Source organism: Pleurodeles waltl, chromosome 4_1 (genome assembly GCF_031143425.1).
Source record: "Pleurodeles waltl isolate 20211129_DDA chromosome 4_1, aPleWal1.hap1.20221129, whole genome shotgun sequence".
Classification (NCBI taxonomy): Eukaryota; Metazoa; Chordata; class Amphibia; order Caudata; family Salamandridae; genus Pleurodeles; species Pleurodeles waltl.
This window is the reverse complement of record NC_090442.1, coordinates 967,434,504-967,452,609: the sequence shown is the minus strand read 5'-3', so window position 1 is coordinate 967,452,609 and position 18,106 is coordinate 967,434,504. Positions and strand designations below refer to the sequence as shown.

Below are 18,106 nucleotides of genomic sequence, written 5' to 3'. Positions count from 1 at the left end.
TTCTGTGTCATTTTACCTGGCTTTGTTATTGGAGGAAGTCAATTTTACTAACAAGGCTTACATGGTGTTAATTTTTAAAACAACTTCTCAGTAGTATAGTGTCCCAGGATGGATTTCTGCCATTTGCCACACATATGTGTTATTTATCTTTATCTCGTAAAGGTATGTACGGTGTAATATCTCACTGTGCAGACTCATTGTGTCACAACACAAAGCTGTGAGTTGATGTGAAGCTCAGCATCTTCATTCCCGCCCCTGGACGCACCGCCATCGCAGGCATAACGGCCCATTCCAAATTAGCCCTGAATTTCTAAATTAATTCCACGTTTTGTACAAATATTTTCTGCATTTAGGAGGCGAAATGTCTGCTGGTGAAAAGCGACAGTTGCAAATTTCCCACAAACCTTTTTGTTCAGTATTTGGCATGCAGTTCCCTGCAACCAGGTCCTTAGTGGGATATATTCATTAAACGTAATGTACAGTTGGTGTTACATCTTTGTAGTACAAAGGAAATTGTAATATCCTTGTCAAAGGCTTACACTAATATTCTGCTCACTATAACACATTGGTAATAAAAACGACGTCACAAGTCACCTATACGTACAGAGTCGACTGGGACACCGTTTCTCTCATAGAGAGAGCGTCTCCTTCCTACACTTACTAACTGCAGTGAGAGTGGTAGAAGACATTGGGCTTCATTTCGTCGAACGCAGCCCTTAAAATAAGTGCTCATAGAAAAGAGAAGATGTTGTCAAGACTGAGCAGAGGGTGACATAGAGATGGCTATGTTGCTTTTCCATATCTGCCGCTGCAGGGGCTGTCAGCAAACCTTCCATTATATGTAAACTGCAACACGTTCGTATTCTTTTTATGAAAAAGGCACCACGAAAGTTTAAATTTTGTAATTGTAAATTGTATTTCTATAGCTCCTACTAACACTGAGGAGGTGTTGAAGTGCTTTTCGGCGAGTAGCACACTACTCCATAACCCTAGATTAGAGTTTTATAGTTAGCTTATTAGTAAAAAGCGCATTTTCCCACATGCTTTAGATATGTTGTTTGTTCTCTTGATTTCCTGTGTGTTTAGAGCTCTTTTTCAGGCCACAGCACTATAAATGGTGTGACACCAACGAAAGAACTGACGTCTGCAACGCAGTTTTCAAGGAAGAACTTCCATTACCTTCCGTGCTCCAGAAAAAATGCCCTGGAGCCCCCAACCCAGGTAGTACAAACCCTAAACCCCCTCTCCCTTCCACAAGCCCGCAGCAGTGTTTATGCTCCGCAAAGAAAGACCACCTCCTTACGGCTGTTGCTGCCGTGGACCCGACCCCTCCTCATCCACTCGTAATGGTTTCGCCTCTGAATGTTCGGCGATGGGGTGGGAGGGGGGAGCTGGGGTTCGGCATTGCCCAGGGCCAGCAGCAACACCCCCTGGCCATGGGCTGTGCAGGGTTGAAGTCCCTGGGGCTGAAACCCATCTGTGCCGGGTTTGCAGGTTCCGGGGGTCCGTAGTTTGGATTTTTGAAAATTCTCAATAACCTATATGTATTCAAGTAGTTTAGGAATTTAATTTATAAGGGGCATAATGGCCCCAAAAGTATGTAATGGGGACATTGAAAATGGCGTTCGACGTACACCACCATATGAAACCGCTCGTTTTCCGGTCTTCTGTCTCTCGATTGTGATTTAATTACTTGGCAGGCTGCCACACCCTAATTGCTCACAGCAGAAGGTGTTTTATCCTACCTAGAATTAATGAATGTAATGCTTTAACACTGAAGAAAGTATCCTTCTTATTATGTGTTCACAGTTCCACAAGAAAAAGAGTGAAAACGTTTTGCTTTGCTCTATAGTGTGTATGGCACACAATAGAAGCTGTTCAAATTTGTACATGAGTAATGCTCCATTAATCGTGAAGTATAAAGTTAAAACTATAATAGTTGAAACGCGTACTTTTCCTTTAAATTCCGTATGATAAAGCCACTAGGTCTTTTTCAAAGGGTGCCACACATTAAGAGAGAGTGAAACAGTGTATTTACCACAAATCTAAATAATTACTAAGTCCACGTTCATAAAAGTTTATTTCTAAACTCTTGAATTGAATATATATGGTTTCTGGTGTGGACTAAACTGTGCTTGCTCATATAAAAAATGAAAATTTGGTACCTCTAATATACTTTGCTGGTTGAAAAAGCCTGCATTAAAAATATTGCATTGCTATAATCTGCTAAACCAAGAGAGCTCATCCATCTGAGTAGTGGAGCAATGTTCTATTACCCACTAGACTTTCCAATGGTTGCCTTTAGGCAAAAGACACTTCTTGAAATATCTGAAACACATTTTCGTCAAGCCCTCCATCGACATCGATTTGATGTGAAGGGTTCGGATAATCAGTATGTGTCGCAGTGTGATTGCTCCCAGTGCATAGGCACAGAAGCAATAACAAGAAAGCAGGCTAGTTCCAAAAATTTACCGCAGTACAGTCCCCCCAGGATAGGTTTCATTTTTGAAGGATGAAACATTTTAAAAAGAGAGACAGTCAGTGGCCCTATTTTTAGTACTGTACTGCAACTAAATAATTTCATGAGGTGGCATTTCTACAGCCCCAACCCTGGACCCCTGCGTGTTCCATCCTTGGTAAAGCAGACGACCCGCACAGGGTTCATAGCTCAATCCATTAGTCACTAGTTAATGTTTTCTTCACTGACATTCATAATTCATGTCTTTCTATCATCAGTATTGTATTTCCTATTATGTTTACATTTTAAAATTAAAACGCTACATGCAACCAAAAACGAATTTAGACACTAAATACACACAAATAAAACCACACTTTCATATAACAACATTTATTTCAGGGAAAATATATATTTATTACTGACTAGAACTCTCAAAGTGAAATATGGGATTTCTTTAAGACAAATACACAGAAATTCCCCAAAAAACGTTCAGTTCAAGGTAAGTTATCTTCAGTGCAAAAGCTAAACCGTGTTATTCTCCAGTAAAACCTATACTTCAAATGACTGTGAACAAACTTCTTGACACATATGCGGAATAGAACTAAAGCTGGCGTTGCAGTGACAGCCAACATTTGTCCTCATATGTAGTAAGTAGAATCAAGATGTTGGTATTTAAGTGACACTTAACAAATGTCCACACTGAGTTGACAGAAGACAACGGGGCAGTTCCCAATAGAACTCCCACTCTAGATTATTGAAAAGAAGGCTCTAGTTTCACTGTCAGCAGTTGCACAAAGAATGAAGCTGCGGTTCCACTGATAAACACTACAGGTCCTCGCAAAAAATGTATGGTGACAAAAAGGCAGCCTTCAAAGCAGTCGCAGACCAGTGGTCTGACTGAGACTACATTGACATAAAAAGGCACTTCCATTCCAGAGAATGTTGGAGCCTCCTCACAAAGTGGTGGCATTTTAATCATAAGCGCAGTCATTCACCACCAAAGAGCAATTGTAATACAGCAGACATATGGTATTCCAAGCAATTGGTACCACATCCAAAGACTCTCTTGCCATCCTATGTGCAAAATGCAGCCATGTGTTTTATCAATGTCTTTGGAAGATTTCATTTGTGCGGGTCATTGCTGATGTTATTGAGATTAACTGTTTGAAGCGAATGTGAGGACAGCTTTGCAAGTTAACCAGTGTGGAGGAAGGTGTGTGTTGGCTGACAGCAGTGCAACTTAAATTGTAAGAACATTAGTTATATTCCATCAGGTGTTCATTGCAAAATGCAGTGGAAAGGAAAACATATTTACTAGACAACTGGCAATCAGTGGAGGGCTTGAAAAACAGGTGATATGTAATCTAATGGATTCTTGAGTCAAGTTCCGAACCATCTGTGTTCAGGTGTGCAGAGATGTAGTTCATTATCATAGTCCACATGAGTGAGTAAAATTAGTCTGAGTAGATGGAATGATTATGTGGTTAAAGAACTGAGGCTGTGATCATAGCATAGAAGTGCATTACTCTCTTTTCAAAGTTGTTTCAATGTTTCTTTTTTATTCTGATGTACAGTATCAGCTGTTTTCACTACACACTTGGCATTGCATGCAGTTGTGTCTTGTGGACTCAGGACAGAGCATTATCCCAAGCCTAACACCCTGTGCCCCTGCCTAGAGTACCTGCTCAAACAGCTACTGAATCCCTTATGACTAGGCTTTTGCCCTATTGATTTCACAGATTTATATAACTTGATCGCCACTGCTCATCACAGTTGTCCCTGTATTCATCTGTGACTGACTTGTAAAAACTCAACACTAGATAGCAGTGCATCTAAAGTGAACGCCTCCAAAACCGATATCATTTACTTTATGTCCCCTAGTGCACTCACCTGCTTAGTGTTACCATCTTGTTTCCCTCTGACTCACTGAAAATCGCCACATCAGCTGAAACATCATGATTCTATTTACCTCATCTGTGAAGATGAAAGTTTTGACCACTAGCACAGGCACCACTGCCTGTTTTGAAATACTCGGCTTATGTAAGACCCCATCTTTGATGTTAATCCTACACCCTTAAGGTGATGGGAGAATGCTTGCAACAAGTCTAACCCTTGGAAAACTTATTTGTGGTAGCATTCCAACCCATCATTCTTTTGCACACTATGCCATCTCAGATTAGATCCAGCCATATGAAAATCATTCTTGGTCCTGCTTCGTATGGGAACAGTCCAGCTGTAAGTGCCAGGTCAGGTCCTCTCTGAACCAGATCACAAGCTACCCAAGAAAAGTCTAACCCTGATTGGGGCTCTTCAGTGGGATATAGCTTGGTTTCAGTGGCACAGTGAGCAAAGGACCCACTCTTTGCAAACTTGCCTGCCAGTTCAAGCTGAACTGTTTAAATTGGAGCAGGGTCAAGACTGATTTGCATACAACTGGGTCCAAACTGAGGTGGCATGCTGTGCAAAATATTGATGGACAGGGATGTGTCCCTGAGTAATTACCATTTTTTTGTTTACTTCAGTGTGTCACTGTGAATGGGAATGGTATGCCCAGATGTGGGTCCTGTGCACATTGTGCTGCTTGAAACAAGCTGTACCTGACTGATGATGCCTAATAAGGACAAAGCCTGTCCAGGAGTGCTTATCCAGCAGTTCAGGGAGGACGTGGCTTGGCAGTTCAGCCTGGACTGTTCCCACTGGATTTGAATCAAGACTGATTTCCTTATGACGGGATCCAAACTGAGTTGCCAATGTGTGCAAAATAAAAGTGAACTGGAATGTAAACCTGAGTAATTACCAGTGGCTGAGATTAATTTGAGCATTTCATCCATCAGTTTGTTGTATTCTTTGTGTTGTTGTTCAATGACATGAACACCTGGTGGTACGGAGTTCCAATGAATTGGGCCTAAGTGGGACGGATAAGCCCAGTTACTGGTACCAAGCTATACCTGGCTGATAAGCCCAAACAAGGATGACACTGGTTCTGGGTTGCTTGTGTTCAGGATGAGGGAGGAAATGGCCTAGCAGTTTGGTCTGGCTTTTTCCCATTGGACCAAGTTCAAGAGTGATTTACATGTGTCTGGGTACAAACTGAGGTGTCATGGTGTGCAAAATAATGATAGACTGGCATGCGGCCAAAGTATTTACCAGTGGCTGAGGTTAGTTGAAGCATTCCAGCCATCACTTTTTTCCATTACTCAGTACATCCTAAGCACTGATTGTTACTGGTCTTCTGCTTATTGGCTACTGCAAAAATGTATGCACACTTCTAGACAAGGTTCTAAACTTTGGCAGCCAGACTCCATTCAGTCACCCTCAAAACACCCCTGCTTCAGCTCTTCTATCACCAGGCTGGCTGCCTCACCACCAAGAATAGGGTTATTTAAATGTGGCTAATATTAGTGTTCAAATCAATAAGAACATTTTGTCCATAGCTATCTCCTTGACACCCTGTCACACGACATACCATCTCATAACTTTGGATGTGGCAATCACAATATTCTGGCATACTCCATTATTCAGCCTTCCACTTAGGCACTTTTCACTGGCACTCCTTACCACCAGCCTTTCATACCACTGACTCACTCCAAAACTTAAAAATTCCGCTTTACTGAGAAGGCATTTGCCACAGCAAGAGTTATATGATGGATAACCATCCACCCATTTGATGTATGCATGTATATTATATCCCTCTTACAGACTTGATATGCTGTTTACTGCATATAATAGGACATTTTTATTGATTATGTGTCTGTTTTTGCCTACCCACCCAAAATGTTAGTACATTTCATAAAAACTGTTGAAAATTGGGTTTCTGGTTGGCAGAAGTATGTACTCTGTCCAAGCAGGAACCACAATCCTAGTCAGGTTAAGTCACCACACCAAAAGATGCCACACCTAGTTAGGAAAATAGAGCTTAATTTAATTAACATAACAAGGCCACAAAGGTAAAAATCCAATAGGTAGAACTTGTGATACACATTGTTGAAGAATAAACTAAAATCTAGTGCTTAAAAGCATAAAGCACCAAGCAGGGCTATCCAGCTGCACTAGACTGTGTCAGATCTCAAAGTTCAGGCGGACTGTGATGATGCTTGGGTCAGATACAGGGACCAGCCTTGTCCCTCGGCAAAAGTACCTTGTGTGCATCGACGTTGAGGAAATGCGACGAGCAGAGGAGGCGATGTCATCGTCGATCCTTAGGATGTAGGCAATGCATCAACTCTGAGTTGCGCAAAGTTGGAGATATGCCAGAAATGGAGGCAATGCGATGTGCCATTGGCGATGCGATGTCCTCAGTCCTCACAATAGCGGTGATGCATCAGCATTGATTGAGATGCACCAGCTCCCAGTGGCACAAGCGCGGCAATGTATTTATTTTGACTGGATCAGTAATTTATACACACTTCCGAATGCCCAGACCAGATTGGCACCACTTGGCTGGCACCACTCACAGTGAGCCCTTGGGGTCACTTTGGTTCTGGGCTGAAGAGATGCAGGTCAAGTCCTTCTCACTCCCATGCAAGAAGGTCAGCAGGTCAGCACAGCAGAGCAGGAGTCCAGCAAAATAGTAGTTCAGCAGAGTGGCAGTCCTTTAAGCAGCACATCAGTCTTTTTTCCTGGCAGAGTATCCAGAGGTATACTGATGTGATGGTGTTACAGTTCCAGTGCTTATACCCAGCTGTGCCTTTGAAGTGGGGGAGACTTCAAAAAGAAGCCTTTGATGTGCACAGAGTACCTGCAATGGCTTCAGGCTCACTACATGGGGTTTGCAGCCCTATTCAGGAGTGCCAGCTCTTTCCTCCCATCCTGTACAGTATGGCTCATCAGGATGTGGATGGCCCATCAGTCAGACCTAAGCTCCTTTTAGGTGTGGCTTTCTAGAGGGAATGCACAAAGTCCAACTGTCACCCAACCCAGATTTGTATTCAGAGATAGGTAGAAGGCACCAAATTGCTAAAGTAAGAAAATGCCAACTTTCAAAAATGGCATTTTCAGACTTTGAATTTAAAATCCAACTACAGCATAAGTTGTGGTTTTAAATTGTGATTCCAGAGACATCTCAGGGATCCCATCTCTTCCCAATTGGAAATTACACTTATGAAATGTAATAAGGTAATCCCAATGTTACCCAGATAGGCCTTGCAGTAGTGATTTTCTAATTGAAGAGCTTTTCACTACTAGGTCATGTAAAACGTATAGGTACCCGTCCTGCATTAAAAATACACTGCACCCTGTCCTTGGGTATATGTATTAAAAGGAAGGATTGGACCTCGCAAGAGGGTTACCTTGCCAGGTTGACATGGCAGTTTGAAACTGCACACACAGGCTCTGCATTGCAGGTCTGGGGCATGCTTGAGTGGCTACTTAAATAGGTGGCACAATCAATGCTGCAGGCCCACCAGTAGCATTTAATTTTCAGGCACACGTAGTGCACTTTGCTAGGGACTTATAAGTAAATTAAATATGCCAATTATTGATAAGCCAATGTCACTATGTTTTAAGCAGAAAGCACATGCACTGGTTAGCAGTGGGAATGTGACCAGAGTCTTAAAGCCAGCAAAAACAAGGCCAGCAAAGCAGGACGTCTGAAGGCACAAAGTCAGGGGAAACCACGCCCAGGATGCCAGGTCTAACAAAAACCTGATGAAGGTTTACTTCACCCTAATATGGTGGTAGTCATAGAAAATAAATTATTGCTAACCAGTGGTACTTAATAAATCATCCTTGGAAGAATGAAAGCCTGATTGGACCATCTGTGACTCAACCCTTTGACAAGGTGTGAAACACACTTCTCTGTAGTAGATGCATTAGTCCACTGAACCTCAAATAGGAAAAAAGGTACCCCCATATATTAATTTTAGGTCTGGAAGGAGAGGGAAGAAACAAATGCAAACAAAATACAAAATACCATATCACCTTTAAGCCTTCTATAATGGCTCTAAGTGCTCTATGGCCTGACCAAAAACAATATTCAAAACATGATTTTTCATTTATTTTTTGTCAACATAGTGGGTATATGTTTGCAATTATTTTCCATATATTTCAGTGTTCTGGTTTATTAAAACTAAACAAAAGAAAAAGGATTATTTAATCATATATATATATATATATATATATATTCCAAAAACGATGAGAAAATACTCATCAAACGGCTGCACCAAGTCAAAAAAGCAAATCCAAAGGCAGCGAAAAAACACAAATCTCGACCATTGCAGTAAATCCGCTTTATTCGTGCTAAACAGAAAACCGCTGTCTCACCAAAAAGAATGTTGCGTTTCGGCTAGCGCCTTCTACTGGACATTGGCGGACATCTTTTTCCCAACAATAAATGCTATCTAAGTCCTTCATTCATTGCAGTGACACACTAATACAAATACTGTGGCGGCCATCTTAAAACATATGTATTAGCATTGGTAAACCCTATAAATGGTGGATAAACTTGATTATGGAGCCACGCAAAATGAGAAAGGTGACATTTATCGCTAGTACTGAGACACTGAAATCACTTATAGAGTTTATATGTATATGATCATAAACATTCAAATATAATTAGATCAGACCATATACAACAATACATCAGTGTTGATAGTACCCGCTGTTCAACCCTTGAACTCCATATATTCAAAAATTATGATAGGTGATCCATCTATCATATTAAAGTGCATGTGCGTAGTTTCTCTGTATAAATAGCAATAATAGAGCACACTATTCAATAGCAGCAATATAACAACAATTTTCTCAAAGATTAAAAGATCAACAGTGGATCTCCATTTCACTAAACCAAATGGCTAACCATTAGAATATCAAAATAAGTGCTGGCGGCCACAGTATAAAAATTATTATTATAAAACTGCTACCCCAAATATAATAATCCTAAAAACATAAATAACAATATATATATATATATATATATATATATATATATATATATATATCTCACACATAAATATGCTTTGCCATGTACATGTCAACCCTATCTACAATGATAACTTTTTAAACTTTTTACCACCCCCATATCACACTCCACTCTCTCATTCATACACACAACACACACATCCTCTCATATCCACCATTCATTCACATCCCAGCCACATGTAGCATACACTCCAAATTGCAACAGGAAAATATCTCACATTTCTGCTGTTGTTGACTGGGATCTCTTGAAAAGACAGTCAATGTTTGTCTTGGTTTTTTAAGAAGTAATGACAAAGCACCTTCTTTAGGACCACACAACAAAATCATGTAATGAGCTGGGTCAATTTGGGTTATCTGCAAAGTAGCACATGGAGACAAAAAGGTCAGGCCCATAACTAATTTCTTTACAAAGTACTGTTCTACTATTATAAGCTTTCTTAGTTTCAAAGGGTTTAATTGTTTTAACCTATTACAAAATACCACCGCTCAGGACCATAAAGTCCAGGGGGTATGTTACTTACTCTGTTGTTGCTAGAAGTGCACTTACGTAGCTCAATATCGTATATCCCATCTCCTTTCAAAGGTGAATAATAGAGTGCACCCAAAGGCCTTGTCTTGGTATGAACATCAGACCACGTGGAATGGTGTTCATACGAAGACAAGGCCCTTGTGTGCACTCTATTATTCACCTTTGTAAGGAGATGGCAACATGGCATCCTGAGGTGGGCCCCAGCTGTGCTCTGTAGAGCACATTAACTTCAGCAGTGTAAAATATGTAAAATCCAATGTCCTAAATGCAATTTCTATGGTTTTGTTACCTAAAAGGCAAAACATCTGTCCATGTCCTTTGTATAGTATGTGATACACAATAATCCAACTTCCTATATTTAAAATAAAAATATAATTTCTGTACCAAGACAACAAGGGTACAATTTTAATTGTGTGTCTCAGCCCAAATACATGGTAGTTGTTCATAAAGTTAGGTTGCTGACCATACATAGGTTCATATTTTTTGCTACTGGAATCGGGTCCTTCTCTGTGTTCTGCTGACATCAAAAGCACTGACTGAACAATTTTAGCAAATACCCTGGTCAGCTCAAATTCCAATTTTGGTCTGTTGACTCATTTAAAAACCAATCTTCCAAACTAACCACATTTCATACCATTTGCTAACCACTAGTTGGATATACGTCTACCCAAAATTTAGCATCCAAGGGGAGTAATCTCTGACTTCATGCCAAGATATTTTTAATGTTTGGCTACATTTTTCCAATGGAACTTTAATTAGTTAATACAAATTTGGGACCCCCTTATAGCAACTCCACCTTCCAATGTGAAAGGTTTGTGAAGAATTCACTTCCTACAGAGTTGCTATCAGTGACAATAACATTTATTTATATTTTTAACATTCTTGAAGAGCATCAATTTTGCTCTACATTATTTATATTTTATATTTTTAATATTCTTGAAAAACATCAGATTTGCTACACAGAATAATCTCTTCTTCTCCCACTCACTGCTCATGATCTCATACTTAGCCTCATGGATGACTTCACAATATGTATCGCTTATTACATCGTTGTTCTATCATTTACAAGATCACCTATGAGTAAAAATTACTGATTGTACTGAAGGCATATGTTGAATTGTATCCATATTTTTATTACACATCAGCATATTTTTTGAAGAACGTCATTCATCATTATTCACCTGCTTACAGATATGTCTTTTAGTACACTGAGGTGGTCATTACAAGTTTGGCAGTCTAATGGTAAGACTGCTGAAGTGGTGACCTCCAAAAGACCGCCAGTGTTGGTGGTATTCCGCCTGCCGTATTAAGAGTCCACAAAGTATACCACCTAAAAACAGACACAAATCTGATACCGTTAGGTCAAAGGAGGGTGGGAAGAAGCAATTGCACCACCAGCACTGCCACGCAACAACTTTCCACCCACCAGATTACGACCCACAAATCAGCACAGCAGTCCTTCCATGGCAGAAAACCATTGGCTGGGGTCTGAATCGCCGTGCTCAGAACTCACTCTTGTTAGAACACTACACCACATTGGACAGTGTGAATACCCCACACCTGAGACACATACACACACCAGACACACCTACTCACTGCATTATATAACTCACTCACAATCCTTTGTAATGAGAAAAACACACACTGACAGAGAGAAGTGCACAAACGGAGGACACAGCACTGTAATGCCATAGCCACCATCACACTTCATATGCATCACACACCACACAACTGCACCTGCAACACAATACACACATCGCCACTGCACACAAACACCACATGCAACCAGCGCACACAACACCCCACACTGCACCCTTGCACAAAACACACACCCACAACACAACCACCATGTCACGTCAAAAGCAACCCCGCTTCACAGACGATGAGATGAGGGTCATGATCGATTAAATCATTAGGGTAGAGCCACAACTGTTGCACAGGTCCAGCAAAAGTCCATTGCCAGGAAAATGGAGTTATGGCAGAGAATTGTCGACAGGGTCAAATCAGCAGGTAACCATCCATGCACAAGGGAGGACATCAGGAAGAGGGGGAATGACCTTCGGGTAAGGTGCACTCCATGGCATCACAACATCAGATAGCCATTCACAATACTGGCGGTGGGCCCCCACCAACTCTCCCAGAGCTTGCGTCATGGGAGGAGAAGGTCTTGGCAATCATGCATCCTGAGGGTTTGACCAGAATATCCAGAGGACTGGATTCTGGTAAGTAACCATCACTCCCGTGGCACTAAGTATACCTGTCCAGCATACCCCTCACCACCCTATCACTCCCCAAGTCACCCCATCTACTACTCCACCTCACACCCAATCACTCAATACCCTTCCCCTGCATGGCACACCATCACACTGCCACAATGCCCATACAGTCCCACCCAAGTGCACGGATAGCACTGCCAAGAACAATCACTACAACTCCCACAAAGCACCTGTTCATCCACATCAATACCTGCTAACAGCACTGCACAGTACAACTCCTGCATGTGCAACCATTAAACCCCAACACCAACTGGATGCTTAGAATGAGGACCAACTCATGACAGTGGCAGCACTGCAATCCCTATGCCCCAACTTTCAATGTAACGTGTCATCTTGATCACAATCCACTATCCACAAACAGTGCCTGCAGTGCTGCATCTGTCATTGCCATAACTGGGAATCAAGTTAAGCCACTGTATGCATCAGACAAACAGACAACCAATCATAACTTCACCATATAACAATCTTCCACTCCTTTCACAGGTACTCCAGCCACTGGCACCATGGAGATTTTGCCAGAGACTGCCAGCCCTCCTCAGGATGAAGGCCCCAGTGACGAGTATGCCTCAGGATGCCTTGACAGTGACGACTTACCTGGCTCATCGGGCACATCTGGTCAATCCATCACTCCCAGCCTCACCGTGCCCATTGTCCCACCTTGTGACAATTACAGCGCAGCCAAACCCTCATCCCCAAACCTGAGCCACAAGGACTGGTCAATCAGTTGTGTGCCCCACAGTACAGGGAACAGAGTCTAAACCACAAACACAAGACAATGAAGGTCCTGGTTATGCTGGGATTGGGCACACCGTGCATGTGGAACAGGCTCATGAGGGCAGGGGGTGTGGAGGGTGCACCTGTGGACCAGAGGACGGGGCAGCCAAGCGACCTGAGTGATGAGGAGGCCATCTCCCAAGTCCTGGGAGCATACCAGCAATCCCAGGACAAGATAGCCCACATTTCCACCATCTTGGGGGAAACCAAAAGCTGCAAAGGATATACCAAAAAGAGGCCATGCATCAGTGGCAGGTACTCAATGCCTCCAAGACCACTGTTGCAGGAGTGCTCAGAGACCTCCCCAACATCCTGCTTCCCACCTCCACCCACCAGCAGGCCCCTTCCACTGGCACCCCCTTATTGGAGCCATCTACGTCAGAGGCAGCCAGTGGCCTGGAGGCCCTGCCAGGGGACCCACAGGCTATTGACACCCTCCCTCTGTAGCTGAGGAACCCCCCCAAATGTGGTCATCCATCCAGGCAACTGGCTGGAGCAAATGCCAAGACCAATACCACTGCCAGGAAGTGAACCTCTCCTGAGCATTCTCCGTTGTGTGCCACTGACACACCCTGTTGACTTTTCAGTATCATCTCTCACCTTTTCCGATGGCCCTTGGACACTAAACCTGTACTACCTTCAGCTAGGCAGTCTACTCCACTGAAAAAATCCACTATGACCCCACTCATCAACTGTAGGACAATAAGTGCACAATGAACACTGTAGAGCACAAAATATGCATTTGTGTCTTTATTGTATGATGTTGAAATGTGAGCAAACTGAAATGTTATGTGTCGTAACACCCATCAACCTGCAGCCAGTGCAAATCACTGTAGCAGGAGGCATCCACCCCAGGGAACATAGGACACCAGAGATGTCACATTAGACTTCGCAAGGAGAGTTAGCAGTCCAGGCTCACACTAGAGTAGATGCAGTTATCCAATCTGTAAAAAGGACAACATAGGGCCACAAATCAGGATGTGAGCCATGGTGCCACCCTATGCACATATGCAATAATTTGTATCAGTGCCCCTTGTGCTTTGGCAAGGAAACAGGGCACAACACATTACACCTCAACATCAAGAAACACAAGAATGGCATAACCAAAAACATGTAGCTGACATCTGGAATGGGATCAGCACAACACCTCCAACTGTCGGCAGACCAAACTTGCCATGAAAGGCTCAGGCAACAGTTAGGATATGAAAGGAAATGCTGTATAGAACCCATAGCTTGACTCACTTCTGGACAGGAGATAACATGACACATAACACACTATGGGACTGTCCTCAGTAGATGTCAAACTAGTAACCTGCGTATGGTACAAATGGCAGTGTTTGGACCACTGACAATGCTCCTGACATAAACTCAGTTGTCTATTACCACCCACATATGGTAAGTGTCAAAGTGACATCTCCACTGATATATCTGACCAGGAGGGGCTGTTTATTGAATCCAAGTGCAAATATTTCACCTGGTACATTACACACAGAACATACCTGTTTGTCATTGGAAGTACTGATTGATCAGCTCCTTCCTAGACTCTGCTGCACCATCGTCATCTGCCTCCTCATTACTTTCCATGTGTCCATCACCACCCAGTGGTCCAGTGGCCGTCTCCTCATCTGCCAGTAATGGGATTTGACATCTGAGGACCACATTGTTGTTCGTACAGCAGGCTACAATGATCTGGGAAACCTTTTGGGGGCTGTACAGGAGGGCATCTACTGAGATGTGGAGACACCGGAATCTTGCTTTGAGTAGGCCAAAAGTCCTTTCTATCACACGCATCATCCTGCAGTGGGCCTCATTGTAAAATGTCTCGACATCCGTGGTAGGGTACCACACTGGTGTCAACAGCCAGGAAAAGTTAGGATATCCTGAGTCGCCTGCATATATAAAGGGAGGACCAGTTGGAAACCAAGGACAGGCACGGGGAAGGTAGTGTTACCAGGTGCAACAACTGAGACACATATCCACACTGATACCTACCAATGAGCCATTCCCTCTCTCTTTGTAGATGTACCGTTCTGTGTGGGATACTGCTATTCCTGAATAAGTAGGCATTATGGACAGAGCCCGGAAACTTGGCAGTCACTTGGGTGATGTACTGGTCTGTCAAACACACCACCTGCATGTTAATGGAGTGACATTTTTTCCGGTTACGATACACCTGTCTGTTGACCCTTGGAAGATCCAAAGCAATATGGGTGCCATCAATTGCACCAATAACATGAGGGATGTGTCCCTGCTCATAGAAGTCAGCCTTGACAGTGGGCAAATCTGCAGGGAACCTGATATAACTTTCCAGGTGTTTTAGGAAAGCTGACAGTGCATCCTACAACGTGATGCTGAACATGGGCTGCGACATCCCTGCAGCCAAGCCCACTGTGACCTGAAAGGACCCAGTGGCAAGGAAGTGCAGCACCGACAATACTAGGACCATGAGAGGGATGGCATAGGGTTTGCAGATGGCAGGCAGTAGATCAGACTGCAACGGCGTACAGAACTCCATGATGGTGACACGATTCACACAATAGGTCTGCACGATGTGTACCTCTTCCAAGGTGGCGAGGTCAACTAACAGACGGTACACAGGTGTATTCCTCCTTATCCTCATTACATGGTATCTAGGATGGAGAGGAGAAAATGTAGCATGTGATGAGCACTCCCAACATGTTAGCAGGTCAGTATCTTGTGCCACACACTAAACAATGCAGACATGCTTGAGCGGGTGATAGTTACCTCATTGTGTACGCAAGAGTGCCATTAATGCTATGCGTGCTGCCCATTGAGAGCCCTGTAAAATTTTTATGCCACCCAAAACATGTGTTTTGTTCCATGTTGTGTGCACATATTTCTCCCGCACGGACTATGCATGTAGATATGACAGTGATCTAGAGAACAACACCGCCTGTGGGCCGGCATGTAGGGGCAAATGCACTTCAGGTGACATCTGTGTTGAATGTCACATGTATGTGCCCATACATGATGTAAATACTTGGGCTTGTGCAGAATTATGGACATTTCACTCTCATGACACACTTATATTTTATGGAAAATCCCATTACCTGTAAGCAAAATAGCAGCTGACTGTCCTGCAGCACAGTTGGAAGTGATGCAAATCCGCCGGCATATGCCGTCATGATGGTAGGGAGTTGCAACCGCCGTGCAACTTCTCATTGGTTAACATTGCTGCCTATGGGGGGCTGGGACCCAGAAGGATCATCACCAGCGGTGACAGTCCTGTACGTGTCGGCTGTGACTGCCATTTTCTGCTGCGTAGCTCATTTGACTCCTGACACTCCTGCTAGTAAACACTTTCCCTACCTGAGCTGCTGTGTACTGTCTCTGGGAGCCATCATGCCACATCCTGCAGGTGGTAGGGCCCGACCTTCACCCAAGAAAAACTGGAGAAACTGGTGGAAGGGGTCCTACCCCTGTACAGGTGAGCCCCATGCAATTGTAGTGTGTTAGGTGTGTGTGTCGTAGTGAGTGGCTAGTCATGCCGGCCACAGACTGCATGCATGCTGGGGGCATGGATATGTAGAGTGTGACCCGTTTAGATGGATGTGGATGGTGATGTGGTGTGTGTGGTGTTTGTAGTCCACTGCTGTCAATGTTGTGCCACTCCTAATCACATTCTCCTCCTGTCTGTCACCCATCCAGATCAGCGCCCATCACAAGAAGGGGATATGGTGTGCCATCACCAAGCAAGTGTGGACTCTGGGGTTCCATAGCCGGTGGAGCACCCACTGAAGAAAATGCCCTGAAACGATGGGCCTGGAAGATTGGAGAGGCCCAGCTGGGGATGTCCTCCAATAAGGGAGGGGTGCCCGTCAGACCCTGACCCCGCTAATGGCCAACATTTTGGTGGTGGCCTACCCTGAGGTGGATGGGTGCTTCAGGGCAGCACAGCAGCCAGAAGGGGTTGAGTACTGACTATTATTTTTCACTTGACAGGACTTTAGTGGGATTGGGTTGCTTGATTCTGCCATACTGTGAATGTCGACAATGGTAGCCACACAACTACGATAGGTATCAGTGACCCTGCCAGGGAACCCATGTTTATGTGTGACAAGACAATGCTGTCAGTGGAGTGCACTCCCAAACGTACCTTGTCGGGCTGTTGTGACTACCTATGCATTGTGTCTGAGCAGCTCCAACCATTGCCATCAGTGTATCAGAGCTGTAAATGCAAGTCCATCTGCGTTGGTCTCCTACTGGAACAGTGTATGTATTGGTTTGGTATAGTTGTAGCCATTGACTGTAAATGGGTCTGCCTTCACATTTCCACCACAAGAAGGGCCCCAATGGGACAGGAGTATTGGCCTGATATCTGTCTATGCAATCATATGTCACCTTCAGTGTTCAGGGACACAACTAAGGGGTACTGCTATATGATCTTACATGAGGGCAGATGGTACAGCAAGTGCAGCTCTTGTAGTTATCAGTGTGTGGACTTGGCCTTAAAAGAATGGGATGGTACTAGATGTGGTAAGTATTCAGGGAGGTCACTGAAGTGACAACTTTGTGAATCCATGTGAAATTACATATTCCCCTGCCAAAACCATGGTGTAATGCAGTGTCACTGCCTCTTCATGTCCATATTCCTACTTGTGTGCACATCTGATGTTAAAATGTCCATTACAGCTTTGCAGGATGAAATAGGTATTGGAAGACTTGGACTGCAATTGCAAAGGCATGCCCTGACATGTGATGTAATGTGTGATATGTACATGTACAAATGTGTTAATGCGAGTTAGGTTTTGACCGTTTCCCTACCTATCTTTCTCACTCTCCCCCTGTCTTTCTCTCCCTTTGTGTGTATCAACACCATCTGGCAAAGGAGAAGAGAACACTGGTGAGTGGGGAAACGGCAACCCATGAGACCCATTAGGCTGAATCAAGCGAGTCTGAGGGACCCAGTGGAATGGAGGGAGTGGGGAGTGCCACAGGGGAGACCGAATCATCATTATCTTCGGAATCCTCCTCCAGTGGACACGGACCCATCTGGGACCACCCCAGCACCATCTTTGTCTGCCACCACCCTCCCTGTAGCTCCCCAACCAGTTGCTCGCTCACCTAAGAGGGTGGGTGTCTCCTTTGCCACAGGCACCTCTGCCCCTGTCAGCCCTGCTGCCCTCAGTG

The 18,106-nt window shown here is 43.8% G+C and overlaps 1 protein-coding gene across 5 annotated transcripts in view; it reads left to right on the top strand.

Moving 5' to 3' along the window:
* Positions 1-18,106, top strand: part of TBC1D22A (TBC1 domain family member 22A) — a 1,763,002-nt gene that overhangs the window by 1,397,755 nt on the left and 347,141 nt on the right. The window lies entirely within an intron of this gene.